Here is a 21,749-nt window from a genome sequence, read left to right as displayed (position 1 = left end):
AGTTGGATAATTCATTCACCCCCACTCTCATTTATACCAGTGGACTATATATTCTAAAAAAGAATCAAGTCCTTGAAGGCTAATCTTGACAACTTTGGGAGATCAATGGAAAATCATTTTAAAAAGGATAGACCTAGATTTTATGGGGCCAACTATGATAGTTGGAAGGAGACAATGAAGACTTATATGTTGTGCATGGTTCCAGGTCGTTGGATTCTGACAAAGAGTGAGAAGACAATCGTGAAAGAAGAAAATATTGAGGAATGTAGTGAAGTAGAGAGAGATATGTTCATGTGTAACATGAGAGCTAGAGAAGCCCTACTATCAACTCTTCTAGAACATGAATACAATTAGGTAAAGTCACTTCAAACATCTCATGAAATTTGGAAAGCATTAAAAGATACTTTTGAAGGTGATAAACATACAAAAATAATGAGATTACAAAATTGGATATGTGCATTTCAAGATGCTAAGATGATGGAAGATGAATCTGTAAGAATTTATGTTAGAATATTAGAAATTATTTCAAGAATTTGGTCTCTTGGTGTAACTAAAACAGATGATGAAGTTATATGGAAGATCCTAAAAAGGTTGACACCACCATTCAAGCAAGTAGCTTAGATGATTCAACTAGCAATACCTTGCACTGTAGATTTCACAAAGGTAAAATTGATTAGAAGATTAGAGTCTGCAAAAGTAGATCTGAGACAATTTGGAGATCTAACCAGATTTAAAACAACCTTCACTACCCTAAAAGTTTGACCTAATCTATCAAGGAGTGCAAGCACAAGAGGAGATTTTTCTAGTAGTAGCAGATCTAATGAAGACAAGAAGATTGGGGAAGGAATATCCCTTCTTTTGAGAAGAGAAAAAGATGGTAAGAAAATCTTTAAACATTGGAATTCTGATGAGTTTGGTCATTATGCATCTAAATTTCCTAAAAGAGAGAAAAGGTATAAAGTTTAATCCTAGAATAAATATTTATAGAAATTGTTTGAAGACTAATGAGGATGAAGAATCTGATGAAAGAGGTCAAAGAAGAAAGTAATGATGAATTGGGATTTGTGGCTATCAAGGAAGACAGTCTTGGTAAAGAAATTAAAGAAGTAAGAGCTTTGATTTCCCAAGTTGGATAGAAGTGTAATTAGTTAATTGACAATGGTCATTCACATCACATGACTAGTGATATGAATAAGTTTGTTAAGTTTGAAAACTATGATAGGGGTATTGTTAGGATTGGTAACAATGCAACTTGTCATATTAAAAGGATTGGATCCATTACTTTAGATGGAAGGACTAAAATTGACAATATTTATTTTGTTGATGGGTTGAAGCATAATTTGTTGAGTTTTCTATAGTTGTTGGACAAGGGATATCGATTGCAGTTCATAAAGAAGACCAACATTGTCAAGGATAATGATCGTAAGATGATTAAAACTGGAACTAGATCTAGAGGTAATGTATTTTGGTCAAATCCTACTGAAATGAGATGTTTGGTTGTAAAATTTGATAATAGTTGGTTATGGGATAAAATATTTTGTCATATAAACTTTGCTAACATTGTGAAGGTTAGTAACACATTAGCAATTAGAGACTTTCCTAAGATAACAAATCCTACTAATGTTGTTTGCCAAAAATATATTTTGGCTAAGAAGAAGAAAGTATATTTTCCTATCAAGAAGCTCACTACTACAAAGAAGTTGGAGATCATTGACATAGATCTAAGTGATCCTTTTAGAACAAGAGGATTCTATGGTCAAAGGTATTTTATGATTTTTGTTGATGATTACACTAGAATGATGTTGATAGCTTTTCTTAAAGAGAAATCTAATTCTTTTGAGAAGTTTAAGATATTTAAGAATAGAGTTAGAATGAATCTAGTGTTAAGATAACTTGTTTGAGATAAGATAGAGGAGGAGAATTTACCTCTAGAGAGTTTAACATCTTTTGTGAAGAAAATGGAATCGAAAGGCAACTATCCTCACATAGAATACCTAAGCAAAATTAGATTGTTAAAAGAAGAAATAAATAAGTATTAAAGGCAACAAGAGTGATGTTATTTGAAAATGATGTTTCTAAAACATTATGGAGAGAAGCAATTAACATAATAGTGTACACTATTAACATAGTGTAGATTAGACAAGGTATGAGAAAGACACCTTATGAGTTATGGTTTCGTCATTCACCATCAGTCAAATATTTTAGATTATTTGGGAGCAAATGTTACATTAAGAGAGATAATGACATTGGTAAGTTCGATCTTGGAAGTGATGGAGATATTTTTCTTGGATACTCACTAAAGAGAAATGCATATAGATGTTTCAAGTTTAGAACTAAGATAATAGTTGAATGCACAAATATAAGAATTGGTGAAAAGCTTGGTACTAAAGAAAAGATGGTAGATTATAATTTAGATGAAGAAAAAGATAATTTTAGAATTGTTAGAAAAAATGCTAAAGTTTTCCTTGAGACTAGAAATGACTTGCAAAATGATTTGCTAACTATTGACAATAGCAGATAGAAAAGGTTTGAACCTATAGATGAGATAAGAGTTGAAACTGTCAACTCCTACCTCCAATAGAAACATGACAAAGAATCACCCTCTAGAGAAGATAGTTGGAAGTAAAGATAAAGGTGTGATGACAAGGAATAGAGTAAATAAGGAATTGTGTCTAATTTCTCAAGTGGAACCTAAAAGCATGGATGAAGCTTTTAAGGATGATCATTGGTTTCAAGCAATGAAGAAAGAATTGGATCAGATTGAGAAGAATGAGACATGGGAGTTAGTTCCTAGACCTAAAGACAAGAATATGATAGGAATGAAATTGGTATTCATGAATAAGATGAATTGTGAAGAACCCCCTTATAGCAATATCGTGAGAATGCTCGAAATAACAGAATACAAAGTGATAGCAGAACTCAGAATGAATCTACTGATCGCAGGCCACTTTGTGAAGAACCTCCTTATAGCAATATCGTGAGAATGCTCGAAATAACAGAATACAAAGTGATAGCAGAACTCAGAATGAATCTACTGATCGCAGGCCACTTCGAGGGAGTAACCTCCTTTGAGCAAGCTCAATACAATAAATTCGTCCGTGCCCATCAAGGGCCTCAACCTATTCTTATATACTGGGTACGATCTAGAAAAGTAATACTACCTATGCATGTGGGATAATAAAATATACTCACGGGACGACTTACAAAGCATATGCGTCCGACAACACTACTCTAACAAAATAAACAGAAGGAACACACAGGTTCCTAACATCCCCTCTCCCTTAGAAAAAAGCTTTGTCCTCAAAGCTTAAGGTGTGGAAATTGTTGTTGAATCTGAAGAAGGGGTTCCCAGGTAGCATCCTCTGGTTGCATGCCATGCCACTGAATCAAGACCTCAGAGATGGAGTGAGAGCAAAGCTGGCGAGTGCGCTGGTCAATGATTGCCACCGGCTCCAGGATAATGGATCCTTCCGTATCCATTTCAGGGAGAGTAGTTTGTGCTCTGACAGTGGTACCCAGAACTTTCTTTAGATAAGAAACATGAAAGACTGGATGAATGCGGGAAGAAGGAGGAAGTTCCAGTTTATAAGCAACTGAACCAATCTTCTGCAGAACCTTATAAGGCCCATAAAATTTTGGGGCCAGCTTATGACGCCCTTTCAGCTTTAGGGAGGATTGTTTGTATGGCTGTAGACGAAGAAAAACCATATCCCCAACTTGAAATGAGCGCTCAGAACGGTGTTGATCTGCTTGCTGTTTCATCCGATTACGGGCCATGTGAAGATTATCATGTAAGGTACGAAGAATCTGATCCCTGCTGCGGAGAACTATGTCAACTGCCTGGACTGGTGAGCTGTTGGGAGTGTAGGGAAGGAGCACTGGAGGTGCCTGACCATAGACTGCTTCATATGGAGTCATTTTAGAGGCAGTGTGGTAAGAGGTATTGTACCACCATTCAGCTAAAGGGAGCCACTTGGCCCACTGATGTTTCTGTTCGGAAGTGAAGCAACGAAGATAAGTTTCCAAGCATTTATTGACAATTTCAGTTTGACCATCAGTTTGTGGGTGATAGCCCGAACTCATCTTCAGTTTGGTGCCAGTTTTCTGAAACAGTTCAGTCCAAAAATGACTGGTAAAAGTTGCATCACGATCAGAGACAATGGAAGAAGGGAGTCCATGAAGACGAAATATCTGGTCCATGAAGATTTGTGCAACAGAGGAGGCAGTATAGGGGTGGCTGAGGGCACAAAAATGACTATATTTCGAGAGACGATCAACCACAACCAAGATCACTGTCTTGCCACCGGATTTAGGAAGCCCTTCAATGAAATCCATAGAAATATCAGTCCAAATCCGTGTAGGGATGGGCAATGGTTCGAGCAAGCCAGGAAGGAGGGTCGTTTCACCCTTGTGGCGTTGGCAAGTATCACATTCAGCCACCATCTGTTGAATCGTCTGTTTCATCCCTTTCCAAAAGAAGTTTCTCCTTGCTCGCTCATAAGTTTTGAGGAAGCCTGAGTGCCCTGCTGAAGGAGAAGCATGGAGTTCATAAAAAATAGCCTGATGTAGAGCTGGGTTCTGAGGAAGCACTAGCCGACCCTTGTATCGAAGAGAAGCACCATCCCAAGAGTAATGTGGTATAGCAGAAGGATTATTGGCTAGCTGGTGAATGATTTGAGATAAAGAAGAGTCACTGTCATAGCCCTGCTGAACAGACGCTAACCAATTGGGAATGGGCATAGAAATAGCGGAAAGGGAAGCTTGATTATCAAATGTGCGAGAAAGAGCATCTGCCACAATATTCTCCTTACCCTTCTTGTAGGTGATCTCATAATCATACCCCATGAGTTTGCTGACCCATTTCTGTTGTGTAGGAGAGGATACCCGTTGTTCTAGGAAGTATTTCAGACTTTGGTGATCGGTTCTGATGCAAAAATGACTCCCTAAGAGGTATGGCCGCCACTTCTGTACAGCATGCAAAATAGCCATCATTTCTTTTTCATAAGTAGAGAGGGCTAGATTCTTACCAGAGAGGGCTTTGCTAGTGAACGCAATAGGATGGTCAGCTTGCAGGAGAACAGCACCCAATCCATTGCCGCAAGCATCACTCTCAATAGTGAAGGGTTTGGAAAAATCTGGCATCGCGAGAACAGGTGTACTGCACATAGCCTGTTTCAGTTGTTCAAATGCAGTCTCAGCAACAGGGGTCCAGGAGAAGGCATCCTTTTTTAACAGAGCTGTCAATGGTGCTGCAATTTTCCCGTAATCTTTGACAAACTTGCGGTAGTAGCCAGTCAACCCCAAAAAACCCCGAAGGCTCTTGAGAGTTTTAGGATGCGGCCAAGTTTTCATGGCATCTATTTTTGTAGGATCCACCCGCACTCCATGGTGTGCAACAATATGCCCGAGATACTCCACTTCCTCCTGGCCAAACACACATTTAGATAGTTTTGCACAGAGTTGATGATCAGAGAGAAGTTGCAAGACAAGCTCCAGATGATGGAGATGCTCAGCCCAAGTTTTGCTATATATGAGGATATCATCAAAGAAGACCAGAATGAATTTTCGGAGGTATGGTCGAAATATGTTATTCATCACTGCCTGAAATGTTGAAGGAGCATTCGTGAGGCCAAAGGGCATGACTAAAAATTCATAGTGACCATCATGTGTGCGGAAGGCAGTTTTAGGTATATCCTCCTCATTAACCCGAATTTGATGATACCCAGAACGAAGATCTAACTTGGAGAAAAAATGAGCCCCATGAAGTTCATCAAGAAGTTCATCAACAACTGGAATGGGAAACTTGTCCTTTATAGTGAGATGATTAAGTGCTCGGAAATCAATGCAGAGTCGCCATGACCCATCTTTTTTGCGAACAAGCAGAACTGGAGAAGAAAAGGAACTGGTACTAGGGCGAATAATACCTTGCTTCAGTAAGTCACGGACAAGGATCTCGATTTCGGTCTTCTGATGAAATGGGTAGCGGTAGGGCCTGATGTTGGGCGGAACACTGCCAGGAAGGAGCTGAATACGGTGGTCCTCTGGACGAGAAGGAGGTAATCCCACAGGTTCAGCAAATATACCAGAATACTTGTCCAAAATGTGTTGGAGATCGGCAGGAGTGCTAGAGACTGCTGATGGCTGCATCTGAATGGAATGGAGCTGAGCGATGACACCATGTGAATTCTTCTTAAGAATTTTTTCCATACGGTGTGAACTGATGATGCTGAGAGACCCTGGTTGTAAGCCTTTCAAAGTGTGTTGGTGCCCCTCGGCTGAAAACTGCATCCAAAGTTCAGCAAAATCCCAGAGAATGGGGCCAAGAGTGCGTAACCATTGGGCACCCAAAACCACATCACAGCCACCTAAGGGTAAGGCAAACATGTCAGAGCGCATGTTATAATCTCCAATAGAGAGACGCACATTGCGACATTTCCCTTTACAAGGTAAAGTGCCCCCATTGGCAATCATGACTTCAAAGCTAGAGCAGGGATGGATAAAGCAATCAGCCTGTTTGGCTATTCGTGGATCAATGAAGTTATGAGTGCTACCAGAATCAATGAGTATAGTAAGAGGGATCTTCTTGAAGAAACCCTGGACCCGCATGGTTTGTGGAGTAGTGACTCTTGCCAAAGCATGGACAGATATCTCTGGTGGAGCTTCTGGTGAAGGAGGTTCAGGCTGGTGAGGCTCAACCTCATCATCCATTGTTTCCTGAGCATCTACATATTCTTCCAGTTCCGGTGGAGAATCCACATCCAAGAGATAGAGCTTTTGTTGAACACATCTATGGCCCCGAGACCATTTCTCATCACAATTATAACAAAGCCCTTTGTCTCGCCTGACTCGCATCTCTGTTTCAGACAAGTGCTTGATCGGAGTAGTTCTGGGAGCTGGTATGACGGGAGGGTTGTGAGAACCTGTATTTTTGAATGGAACAAAATTATATCTGGAGCGTTGTAGAGCACTAATCTTGTCTTCCGCTAACTTAGCCAACCCAAGGGCTTCCATCATTGTAGTAGGTCGAAACATTTTGACTTCTGAGCGAAGTGCATCCTTCAGACCACTGACAAAACAACTATGGAAGAATTCATCAGACAAGCCCTCTGTGTAATTAGCTAATTTTTCAAACTCTGTCTGGTATTCTCTTACAGTGCCTGTTTGACGCAGTTTAGTGAGTGCTCCTGTGAAATCATCAAAGGAACTAGGGCCAAAGCGCTCCAAAATGAGGGTGCACAATTCGCTCCACGTTGGGCCTACATTAGCCTTGATGTACCAACGGAACCATTGAAGAGCTTCATGTTCCAAATGAAAAGATGCAAGGGAGACTTTGTGGTTATCCAAAGTATTATGCAAGCTGAAATACTGCTCTGCCCTATAGATCCATCCAGTCGGATCAGAACCATCGAAGCGTGGAAAATCAAGCTTTGGTCCACGGAAATTGCCAGAAGAGGACCCAGTATCTCCTGAATGGTTTCGGCTCATGGCTGACTGCTGAAAGTTAAGACCCAGAATTTTGTCATCCAGATCTTGAAGTTTGGTTTTGAGGGATGCAATTTCCTCTTCCATGATTTTTGCTCCTGTACGCGTAACAACCATAAAACAAGGTTTTTTTTTTTTTTTTTTTTTTTTTTTTTTTTTTTTTTTGAAATGGGTAGAAGATGAGAAACAAAAACTTTTTTAGTTACGGCAAACTTGGATTTGGGTAAAACTCATATAGGAAATGGGTGTTCGACGGGTGGTGGGAGACTATCTGGGGACAAGGGAAAAAGAAAAATGAGGGTTTCAAGGGTAGGGAGGCGAAATGAGGCGAACAGTCCAAGAGGGATAAGGGAGCAAAATGAGGAATTGAATCTTGTGGCTCAGTTTGGTGGCAATTGGATGAGAGGTGAAAAAGATAGGGCAAACCCTAAAATTAGATAAATGAGGGATTTAGGGCTTTGATATGTAAAATTTGGGGTTGGGTCGCCAAGGAAGGAAGTATGCAAAATGATATTGCAGACGTTCTGCGGAAGTATGAGCAGAAACAGAAAGCAAACAAGGAAGCTACGACTAAAAAACAGAAAAATTTTTACTCGTTTTTTTTTTTTTTTTTTTTTTTTTTTTGAACAGTCGACTTAGAAAAATTCACTCACAGACAGAACAACTGAAAAGAGTTATTGCAATAACAAGAGATATTAGAAGTGAGAGGAACCTGAAGGCCACGACAGAAAAAAAATTTGATGTAATTTCCACCCAGCGAGCCCAAGAGAGTGCTCTGATACCATATGTGAAGAACCCCCTTATAGCAATATCGTGAGAATGCTCAAAATAATAGAATACAAAGTGATAGCAGAACTCAGAATGAATCTACTGATCGCAGGCCACTTTGTGAAGAACCTCCTTATAGCAATATCGTGAGAATGCTCGAAATAACAGAATACAAAGTGATAGCAGAACTCAGAATGAATCTACTGATCGCAGGCCACTTCGAGGGGGTAACCTCCTTTGAGCAAGCTCAATACAATAAATTCGTCCGTGCCCATCAAGGGCCTCAACCTATTCTTATATACTGGGTACGATCTAGAAAAGTAATACTACCTATGCATGTGGGATAATAAAATATACTCACGGGACGACTTACAAAGCATATGTGTCCGACAACACTACTCTAACAAAATAAACAGAAGGAACACACAGGTTCCTAACATGAATGAACAAGGAGAAGTTGTCAGAAAAAAGATAGACTTGTTTGCAAAGGTTACTCATAGCAAGAAGGCATAGATTATGAGGAGACACGTGTAGCTAACTAGAATAGAAGCAGTAAGAATATTCTTGGCTTATGTAGTGAGTAAGAAGTTCAAGGTATATTAGATGGATGTCAAGTCAAATTTTCTAAATGGAGAACTTGAAGAAGAAGTCTACACTAAGCAACCTAATGGATTCTCTCTAACAAAAGTAAAAGAGATGGTATGGAGATTGAAGAAGCTATTGTATAGTCTGAAGCAAGCACCTAGAACCTGGTATGCAAAGTTGGAGAAATATTTCACTAACACAAATACAATAATATTTTACTAAGTAAACTAATAACAATTGTAGATATGTGAATAATTTTGATCACATGACCATTGTCAGACATTCATCTTCCAACCAAATTTATGACTAAACTATTTTAATAATTGATTAAGTCATTGATTTAGACATTTATTATTGTTGGTAGTTTATATGGTAGTTTATTTGGTAATTTTGGTAGTTTATTTCGTAGTTTTTTGCTAGTATATATGGTAGTATATTTGGCTATTTATTTGGTAGTTTATTTGGTAGTTTATTTAATTATTAATTTAGTCATATTAGGGCATGATGGAATTGAACCACCATCCTCCTATTTATAAAGCAAATGATCTTCTATTGAGCTAGTGCCCTTCAAAAAATAATGCAAAAAATTTACAAAGTTGTCTTCCCAACATTAGATCTACCATGTCATGGTCAGTGTAACATGATATACTCTTCTCAAAGAACACAAACTTTTGTTATTAAGAAAAATAATAAATATTTATCAACAACAAATCAACAACTTTATATTATTTTGTTCAAGCATTTTAAAATTATATTTCTTGTCAAGTATACTTCTCTAAATTATTGTAGTGACAGACTCTTATAAAATATAACTTGGAGCACTTTGGCCAACTTTGGCCACACACAAGCATTGTGTCTTGTGCTAACTTCTCAAAAAAAATACAAATATTATGCAATTTATGTCAAAAAAATGGAGCTTTGCATTAAGTAAAAACATCAAATCCCATTAAAAAATCACATCTATTCAAAGCTACGAAACACAATCAATGGAAATGCTCACTTTTTAACATATGGAGTGTCAAAAGATCAAATATGTCCTCTTTTTTATACTTAAGTGGGTGCTAAAAGAGTTTATTACACCTAATGTAGACATTTATTGAAACTTAGCCTACAAAAAACATAAAATTAGGAATTTGATAAAAATAAGGCACATGAAAAGAATTTGTTTTATCAATGCTCTATAATTAAGTTATTCCTATTAATAGGGAAAGCGATGCTAATTCATAAATGTAACAATGAACTAAATAACATGTTTATGATAAATTGCTTTAAAAAACCTATCACAAAAGGAAATAATGGACTAGTAAAGTCTGGTAGGCAATGGCTATGCTTCACTTATTAATAACCCCAATTATAAGATATGCCCTAGAACCATGCATTGATGGATCTTGAGATGGTTGATTATAACCATAAACTTCATATCATTGATAATAATGTAATGTCAAGGACCTTTTCAAAGCTAGATTTGAATGATAATGGAGCCTAAATACAAAGTTAAACAAAAACTTAAATAAAATATAATCATAATCATAATAATAATCATGTTAATCAGATAAATAATAATACAGTATGAAATATTATTATTCAAATTATAATGATAAATAAAGAAAATAATGTTAATAATATTACATAATATGATTAATAAGTAACATATAACATAATATTATGAATCACCTATTTTAAGAAGATGAATAGAATTAAAATAAATTATTAAATCATGATTATAATCTTATCCCAAGTCAATATTTTAATATCACAGGTATAATAATAAATATAATAAATAAATAAAAATATAACATATCATTATAAATAAAATAATAACAAACACCAAATATGATAAAGCTACATGTACTTAGTCACAATAGTTTAGAGAAATATATATAGAAGAGTCGATCAAGATCATAAGGATATACAAAAATAAGGTTTGTGCGTAGCTCCAGCCCTTGCCTTAGGTGCGGGCTAGGAAAAGAAGTGTCTAAGTCTATGTAGGTTTGTGCTATACATTTGTAGAATAAACAAACTGAAGAGTATAAAATACTAACAAAAGAATTGGATGGGTACCACTACTCAATCCTTATGCTATGCCAATGTTGATGTTGTTGTCATTGATTGATACATAAAACTTCCCCTTTGCAATAGCAGAATAAAATCATAGATTATCATAACAAAAAGAGAGATCATTTCTATAAAAGATAAACTACATATTGAATACACTAAAGGAAATAATCAAAGAGCACAACAAAATTTCTAATAAACAAGCACAAATAATGAATACTCTATCAAAGATAATTTACATATTCCAAACTATTCACTCACAAAATATAATGTCACACTAGTTAAGATATGACCATGTAACATAGTATAGCTTAGGACTAGATCAATGCGATCCAATAACCCAATCTAAAACAAGTGCATGTTTAAAAAGAATTCTCTCTATAAGAAAATATCTCAAGTGGGATGAAAATTATAGATAAAAATTATTAAATATTAAAAATTAACAAAATAAATAAAAGTATCAAATAATTACATGTAATTTTCTCAAGTGAGATGAACATTATAGATAAAAATTATTAAATATAACAAAATAAATAAAAATATCAAACAATTACAAATAATTTTATTTTAAAAGAATAAAAGCTTTGATTGTAAAAGAAATTCCAAAATCTCTAAAAATATAAGACTTTTGAAACTCGAGAGATTGTAATTTAAAGAAACATACAATTATGAAATAATAAAATTACTAACATTTTTCATATTACAAAATAAATCAAACAAATTAAAATTAAAAAAGAAAAAAAAGATATAAACACCTTAATTTTAGAAACTCAAACTTATCTTCTACTCAAATTATAATATTTTAACATATTTTAAAATCAAACAACTATTTAATAGTATGCCATTGTGAAGACTCATTACATAAAATGAAAACTTAAGATTGTGAAACTACTATTTTCTTTTTCAAACTACACATTAGATATGAATGTACAAAATTTTATAGAAACTACTAATTAGATATATTAAATTTTGATTCTGTAGGCATAATATTATGAATTCACATCTTTTTCAAGACCACTACTTTTCAATATATCATGATGACTTTTTTTGACACTGATGAAGAAACCTGACATCATACATTGAATTCCATTGGATATCTTCATGCTTAGGAAGCCCATCAACTAATTATTTTTATTATTAAATCATTTTATTTTAGGGTTTCATATTTATTAATTGTGATTCTCACTATTTACTAAATACTATAAGATACTAAGTGTAATGAGAATAAAATAATGTTAAATTTTATGAAGATGGTTATTATATGACATTAGTGTGATTAATAGCAATTATATGTTGAGATTATAAAATATATAATTGATAATAATCTTTTTCATAAATAATCAGTTGAGAGAATATTCAAGGAAGTTAATTAATGATGATGTATTGATAAGACAAAAACTCCATTGGTGAGTAATAAAACTTATAAAAAGATTAAAATATATTAATATGATAAAAAATAATATCATTGATCACTCATTTGGTCATTTGTTTGGGTGACTAATTATTAGTGACCAATTATTTAGTCGTTTATTTGATCATTTATTTAGTCATTTGCCTTTGTCTAATCTTATGATTTTTTCTGATGACCAAACTAGTCATCTATTTAGTCATTTATAAGTTACAAAACATTATAAGAATTTGATCACTTTTAGTCATGTGACTAAAAGTTTTAGTCACATGGTCATTTATTTGCCGAAATTCTACTAGTGTTTGACAAAGCTTGGATTTATTAAAGGTATGACAAATGAAAATTTGTATTTGAGATAAGTTAATAATGGTTTGTTTATCATTTTAATATTTTTGGATGACATAATATTCGGAGGAAATGATGAAGAAAGTGATAAGTTTGCTGAAGAGATGAAAAATGAGTTTGAAATGAGAATGATAGGAGAAATGAAGTTTTTCTTAGGGTTGCAAATTGCGCAAAACAGTGATGGTATTTTTATTTTGCAAACTAAGTACTTGAAATACTTGTTGAAGAGAATTGAATTAGAGAGTTGAAAACCTATTGGTACACCTATTATAATTGGTCATAAGTTATCTAGCAAAGATGAGACAGCTACAATTGAGTAGAAGAGTATAGATCCATGATTGGAAGATTGCAATATCTAACTCATACCAAACCAGATATAGAAAATGTAGTTGAAATTGTAGCTAGATTTCAAGATGATCCTAAAGAGTATCATTAGCAAGCAGTAAAGAGAATATTCAAATATTTGAAAGGAACATATGATTATGGGATTTGGTATGATACATCAAGTGATTATTTTGTGTGCATATATTGATGCAGATTGGTCAGGTAGTATGGATGACAAAAACAGCACCAGTGGTGGAGCATTCTTTCTTGAAGGAAGATTGGTTTCTTGGCTAAGCAAGAAACACAACTATATTTCATAGAGTACAGCTAAGGCAAAGTATGTTGCAACAAAAAATAACTTTAATCAAGTTATGTGGATGAAGCAGATTTGAAGGATATTGGGATTGAGTTTATAGAACCTGTTATCATTTACTATGATAAGACAAGTATAGTGAGTATGTCTAAGAATCATGTATTGCATTCTAAGACTAAGCATATCCATTAAGTATTATGTTTTGAGAGAAAATGAAGAAAAAAGGGAGATCAAATTGGAGTATATGAGTACTAAAGATTACATTGCAAATATCTTTACAAATCCATTTCCCCAACATATATTTGAGTACCTCAAAGGTATGCTTGGGGTTATGCCCTTGCCTACTTTAGAGTAGATCATGCAAAAAGTGGATCAGTCTAGTAGTACAAAGAATTATTGTTAGATTGGATTGAATGTTGATGCTTCCTATATGGGGGAGTATCTGTTGTGTATTGAGTCATTGAGGACTCTTGTTATTTTGTATTTGGTATTGAACAATGTCTTTAGACACTTGAGCTAATTGAAGAGTTGAAGAGGTACATATAAAAATTTCTCTTATAACAATCGGTATTTTCTATTTGTTTGAGGCCTTTGAAATTGATGTCAATGGGGGAGAAAATGCATGAAAAACACCTAATCAATGGGGGAGAAGAACTCGTAAGTATGTATAAGAGAGAGATATCTCTTTAGGGAGATTGAGATAGATTCATGTAAGAAAGTAGGAATGTGCACCTGATGTGCATCTGGCGTATTATGATTCTTTTAGTGTGAAGTGAACAATTTATGTCTATTCAAAAGAGGGATATGCACCTATTCTGTTGAGACTTCTTAGTGTATGGATAGTTCATGTCAGTTCTAGAATCTAGAGAATTCTATATTAGTTTGAGATAACAACAATAGCAATAGAGTAAAGTTTGATATTCTTGGGACTTAGATCTTCTTCATCTATGTTGTCATCAATTCCAAAAGGGGAGATTGTTAGCATGAATGCTAATGATACTACATTGAGGGAGTATCCTATACATTGGAGAGTATTGACATATTGTATTCATGAATGTGTTTTTCATTTATGTCAACATAGCATTATTTCTATAAAGATTGGGAGAATGAAAATCAGAGATCTTATTGGTACGGACGATGGTTTGATTGTTTGGTGATGCATAATTGAAGATGTGTTCAAGACTATGTCGTGATGATGTTGTTTAGTGCACAGAGTATAAGCCAAAGGCATACGATAGTTCCACCTGATTTACTAAGAGCAATATAGAAATAGAGCATTGGAGAACAATGTTCTGATGTTTGATTGACATCTTACATCTGAGATGCAATGAAGAAGTGTGCAGTCACGCAATGATAGGGGATAGTCATATCATGATGCCAGCGAGTGCGTAAGGCCTGGTATCTCACGTGTGAAGTTTTGTATAAACTGTGAGCTGACAATGTTGTTATCATTGTAATTAATTAATTATCTTATTATAATTAATTGGGAAAGCCTCAAGGCTGATACAAGTAATTATTATGAAGACATAGTATAAAAGAAAGTTATTTTCCTTGGTTGTAATGAGCATCAAGTATCCATTTTGTATGAAGTAGAAGTGTGGAGTGCAATTATTGGACGTGAATTGTGAGATCCAATTACAAGATCTAAAGGAGTAGATATCTAATTGACATGACAAAGATAAAGGAAGGAAGTACATTTCATTTCTATTATTCTACAAGGAACAATACATAGATCATTTGGATAATGGGTTCATTAGTCTTATCATTGAAGTTATTTGGGCCAAATGTCTTCCACAACTCCTTACATAGTTGGTATAACTGCTAACAAGGTTGGGATATCCTAACATGGATTCAAAGTCTTCTAATAGGAACTCATATGTACTAAATGTTGTAATAGACTCCTAACAAGATCTATCCTCTAACAAGGAACATTTATATTAGTACATCATCTTGTATGTACCATCCCCATTGGGTTTTTCCTTTTGATCAAAGGTTTCCCTAGTTAACATATTTGGTGTTAGTTGTGTATGAGTATCTTGTTATTGTTTTAGTTTATATTACTCATATGGTTAATATTGTTTAAGGTTGTGAATTGTGACAATAGTTGGATAAATTATTCACCTCACCCTCTTAATTATATCAAGGACTATATAATATAGCAACTTGATCAATTCTTATGTCCTAGAGATGATGATTATTCCTTTTATAGAAATGATTACTTAAATGAGTTCTTACAATGTGGTGGTTTAGCGATTTTTTTTGAAATGTTTACATGAGGGGTGCGAAGAAGATATTGGAAAGACATTAGTTTCAAAGAATGTTTATAACATAATGAAATACACATTGAAGAAAGGAGGTGCAGGCTCTAGATGTGAGTTCACTGAAGAAAAAGAGTTCTATTGATTTTATTTCATATTTCAAGGAAAATAAATTAAAAGTATGAAAGGAATAGTCATAGGTCTCAATGGTTGGATCAACAATTTAGAATGTATAAGGATACTTTCCCCATTGAAACTATTATATCCATTGTTGACTTTGTAGAGAACTATACATTACAACCCAAAATGAGACATCATCTGAATATTACAACTCCATTCAAATCGCTAACTCTGTCCACGTTACATATAGACATGCATCTGATAATGCAGAAGATAATCAAAGAGTACCACTTCTATATGAGTGATGATAGATCTCACTCTCACAAGTTTTTCCAACATTAGTTTGAGAATTATTTTGATTTCTTATGAGAACATGATATTGCTATGGATAGACATCTCATTTGGTAAAATAATTGCATAGGTCAATTCAAGAATGCTCGCATGTTTTATTGGTTGTGTAGAACTCATGTAAAGATGAATGTACCTCATATTTGGAGATTTTTTGATTTTGGATATGGTAAAGGGGAGAATGATGGAGTGGGGGCATGCGTGGAGAGAGCTCTATTGAAGGAGAAAATGAAGATTTTAGTAGCAAAACATGTTGATGCTCATACCATAGTTGATTGTTGTACTTCTACGTTATCAAAGGAGGGAACTCTTGATTCGATAGTGCATAGGTTCTTTTGGATGGTCAAGGAGGGATCCTTAGGTGATATATTGGATTGTATTATAGTCAAAGATTCTTCAAATATGCATTCATTCTGTAGCTCTCATTGTAGTACATATACTATTTGGACACAACAACTACCTTTCTTTTGTCTTAGTTATTTTTAGGGTGATTGGGGTTAGTGTGAATGGAGTGAGTGAGGGGATACATGGATTCCACATTATCTTACTCCATTATCTCTCATGCTCTTTATCAGAAATGATCACATGAAATTTTTTTTTGACCATAACCATCTATTAGATCTTCCCCAACTAGGACAAGCTTTTGCATTGGTTGTATTACAAGAGAATGATAAGAAATGTGATCATTGGTTAGCACATTGTGTAAGAGGTAAAAAAAATCTTGCACAACTGATTATAGATGATGATAGATTCACATATCCTATGGGTTTAGTTGTTGTTACTAGAACATGGTTGCAAAAATACATGCTTAGAAAGAAAAAAATTATTGCATTCAAAGACTATGAGAATAACAAAACAATTCTCATATATTCACATCTTACTAGATTAATGGATGTGAAGTTTTTGAAGCATCAAGGAAGAAAAAAAGTAAAAGAACTTTTTACTATTAGGAATGTTGATGAAGGAGCCCTATGGGAGACTGTCAAATAGAGAGAGGACCCTTTGGGAGCACTTCACTAGGTAATATTAACTCACAACAAGATTTCATATGTTCATCATATTCTTTAAATTTAGTTTCATATGTTAATTGCATGCTTATACATGAACTTAATATTAAATGCACACTATACTAGTATTTTCTATGGTATTGAATTGTAGGTGTCTTCAATAGTAGTAGTGCATAAAGATTAAAAAAAATTAAGGTGCAGAATGAAGTAAAATATATGATAGTTTGGTCTCTATGATTTTTCGTTATGTAAATGTAGTTCATAGAGAAGACCTACATTATGAAGGATAATGATGGTAAGATGATTGGAATAGGAACTAGATCTAGAGGTAACGTATTTCAATTGAATCCTACTGAAATGACATGTTGGGTTGTTAAATTTGATAACAGTTGTCTATGGGATAGAAGATTTTGTCATCTAAACTTTGATAACATTGTGAAATTTGCAGTTAGAGACTTGCCTAAGATAACAAATCCTACTAATGTTGTTTGCAAAAAATGTATTTTGGCTAAGAAGAAGAAAGTGTCTTTTTCTATCAAGAAGCTTACTACTACAAAGAAGTTGGATATCGTTGAGATAGATCTTAGTGGTCCTTCTAAAATAAGAGGATTTTGTGGTCAAAGGTATTTTATGATCTTTGTTGATGATTTCACTAGAATGATGTGGGTAGCATTTCTTAAAGAGAAATTTAAATCTTTTGAGAAGTATTAGATATTTAAGAATAGAGTTGAGAATGAATCTAGTGTTAAGATAAATTGTTTGAGATTAGAAAGAGGAGGAGAATTTACCTCTAGATAGTTTAACATCTTTTGTAAAGAAAATGGAATCAAAAGGCAACTACCCTCACCTAGAACACTTGAGCAAAATGAGATTGTTGAAAGAAGAAATAAATTAGTAGCAAAGGTAGCTAGAGTGATGTTATTTGAAAATGATGTTTCTAAAACATTATGAAGAGAAGCAGTTAACACAACAGTGTACACAACGAACATAATGTAGATCAGACAAGGTATGATCAAGACACCTTATGAGTTATGTTTTGGTCATTCACCATTAGTCAAATATTTCAAAATATTTTGGAGCAAATGTTACATTAAGAGAGATAATGATATTGGTGAGTTCAATTGTGGAAGTGACGAAGATATTTTTCTTGGATACCCATTAAAGAGAAATGCATACAAATGTTTCAACTATAGAACTAAGAGAATAGTTGAATGCACAAATATAAGAACTGATGAAAATCATGGTACTAAAGAAAAGATGGTAGATTATAATTTAGATGAAGAAGAAGATAATTTCAGAATTGTTAGACAAAATGTTTAAGTTTTCTTTGAGATTAAGAATGGCTTGCAAAATGATGTGCTAACTATTGAACATAGTAGAGAGCAGAGGTCTAAACTTAGAGATGAGATAAGAGTTGAGATGTCAACTCTTTCCTCCAATAGAAACATGACAAAGAATCACCCTCTAGAGAAGATAATTAGAAGTAAAGATAAAGGTGTGATTACAAGGAATAGAGTGAATAAGGAATTGTATCTGATTTCTCAAGTGGAACCTAAAAGCACAGATGAAGCTTGTAAGGATGATCATTGGTTTCAAGCAATGAAGGAAGAATTGGATCATACTAAGAAAAATGAGACACAGGAGTTGGTTCCTAGACCTAAAGACGAGAATGTGATAGAATTGATATTTATGAATAAGTTGAATGAAAAAGGAGAAGTTGTGAGAAACAAAGATAGACTTGTTTGCAAAGGTTACTCAGAGCAAGAAGGCATAGATTATGAGGAGACACATATAGCTACAACTAGAATAGAAGCAAGAAGAATATTCTTGGCTTATGTAGTGAGTAAGGAGTTCAAAGTATATCAGATGGATGTCAAGCCAAATCTTTTATATGGAGAACTTGAAGAAGAAGTCTACACTGAGCAACCTAATGGATTCCCTCTGACAAAAAAAAAAGAGATGGTATGGAGACTGAAGAAAGCATTGTATAGTCTGAAGCAAGCACCTAGAACCCGGTATGCAAGGTTGGATAAGTATTTCACTAACACAAAAACAATAATATTATACTAAGTAAACTACTAAAATTTGTAAATATATGACTAATTTTGATCATGTGACCAATTGTAGTGTATTGTCGGACATTTATCTCCCAACCAAATTTATGACTAAACTATTTTAATTATTGACTAAGTCATTGATTTAGTCATTTATTGTTGTTACTTGGTAGGTTATATGGTAGTTTATTTGATAATTTGGGTAGTTTATTTGGTAATATCTTTGGTAGTTTTTTGGGTAGCATATATAGTAGTATATTTGGTTATTTATTTGGTAGTTTATTTAATTATTAATTTAGTCATATTAGGGCATCATGGAATTGAACCACAATCCTCCTACTTATAAAGTAGATGCTCTTCCATTGAGCTAGTACCTTTTTGAAAATAATGCAAAAAATTGACAAAGTTGTCTTCCCAACATTAGATCTATGATGATCATGGTCATTGTAACATGATATAGTCTTCTCAAAGAACACAAATTTTAGTTATTATGAAAAACAATAATCTAAATCTTTATCAATAACAAATCAACAACTTTAAATTCTTTTTTTCAAGCATTTTAAAATTATATTTCATGTCAACTATAGTTCTCTAAATTATTGTAGTGATAGATTCTTATAAAATATAACTTGGAGCACTTTGGCCACACACAAGTATTGTGTCTTGTGCTAACTTCTTAGAAAAAGATACAAATATTATGCAATTTATGTTAAGAAAATAGACCTTTGCATTAAATAAAAACATCAAACCCCATTGAAAAATCACAACTATTCAAAACTACGAAACTCAATCAATTGAAATACTCACTTTTTAACATATGGAGGTGCCAAAGGATCAAATATTTCCTCTTCCTTATGCTTAGGTTGGTGCCAAAAGAGTTTATTACACCTAATGTTGACATTTATTGAAACTAAGCTTACAAACAACATAAAATTAGGAATTTGATAAAAATAAGGCACATGAAATAAATGTTTTTAATCAATGATCTATAGATAAGTTATTCCTAGTAATAAGGAAAGTGGTGCTAATTCATAAATGTAACAACGAACTAAATAATATGTTTATGATAAATTGCTTTAAAAAACCTATAACAAAAGGAAATAATGGACTAGTAAAGTCTAGTAGGCAATGGATATGCTTCACCGATTGATAACCCCAATTATAGGATAAGCCCCAGAACCATACATTAATGGATATTGAGATGGTTTATCATTACCATAAACTTCATATCCTTGACAATAATGTAATGTTAGGGACCTTTTCAGAGCTAGATTTGAATGATAATAGAGCCTAAATACAAAGTTAAACAAAAACTTAAATTAAATATAATCATAATCATAATAATAATCATGTTAATCAAATAAATAATAATACACTATGAAATATTATTATTCAAATTATTAATAATAAGGAAAGAAAATAATGTTAATAATATTACACAATATAATTTATTATCACAAATATGATTAAAAAGTAACATATAACATAATATTATGAATCACCTATTTTAAAATGATGAATAGAATTAAAATAAAATATTAAATCATGTTTATAATTTTATCCCAAGTCAATATTTTAATATCACAAATATAATAATAAATATAATAAATATTTTAAAAAATAACATATCATTATAAATAAAATAATAACAAACATCAAATATGATAAAGCTACATGTACTTAGTCAAGACACTTTAGAGGGATATATATAGAAGAGTCGACCAAGATCTAAAGGATATACAAAAAACAAGGGTTGTGTGTAGCTCCATTCCCTGCCTTAAGTGCAGGCTAGGCAAAGAAGTGTCTACATGTGTCTTCAACAATTGATAATGATAGGAACCTTAGGTGCAAGCTAGGAAAAGAAAGTGTCTTCAACAATTGATAATGGTAGGAGAAAGTATTTATTGGTGTCTATAGGTGTCTTCAACAGTTCTTGAAATAGTGCAGGAGAGAGATGAGGGCGAGAAGAACTCTGATTTATTTAAATCTGATAATTGCTGACATTGGAGCATTTAAAAATGTATTCAAACTGAAAATTCATGTTGGTTGTTATGTGTCTCTAGATTGGAGATAACATATTATTTGAATAAATCAGATGGCCTCTTCATACTTGAGTCAAATATAATGGCCTGCGTAAGGCTCTGACAATACAATTGTGGTAGCCTTCTATAAACATTTATAGGGTAGATGGAAAGCTTGAAATACAAGACTGTATCTTCTGGTAGTGTAATGTGACAACAATTCAAAAGCATTACATCCATGCATTTGTCTATTGGAAGGGTTGGGAAGAATGAGACTAATAGAAGAGGGATTGAATTTTACCATCATGCAATACATTCTTTTCAATTCGAAAGGAGTACAAATCATAGGCTTCTTCCACCCCATTTCATTTGTAATACTCTACACTCTAATAGAAGTAATAGTTCAAGGTCTTGGAGGGAGTACAAATCATGGGCTTCTTCACTCCTTTTAGACATGAATGCATTCCAATTATCTTATATTTACAAGAAATTAAATAAAACCCACCTAAAATCATGAACTACAGAAATTTCATACACAATACTTGCAATAAAATATGAAGAATGTATAAAGCTTCACAAATTGTGCATCATTGAAGTCCCCAAAATTGAGTATTGCAACTTGAACAGAGACTACCAATTGGGCATGCAAGGAGAATAAACA

The sequence above is a fragment of the Cupressus sempervirens genome, chromosome 7, assembly GCF_028749045.1.
Source record: "Cupressus sempervirens isolate cs-2001-9-10 chromosome 7, ASM2874904v1, whole genome shotgun sequence".
NCBI lineage: Eukaryota > Viridiplantae > Streptophyta > Pinopsida > Cupressales > Cupressaceae > Cupressus > Cupressus sempervirens.
The sequence above is the reverse complement of the archived record's forward strand: the minus strand, read 5'-3'. Positions refer to the sequence as shown.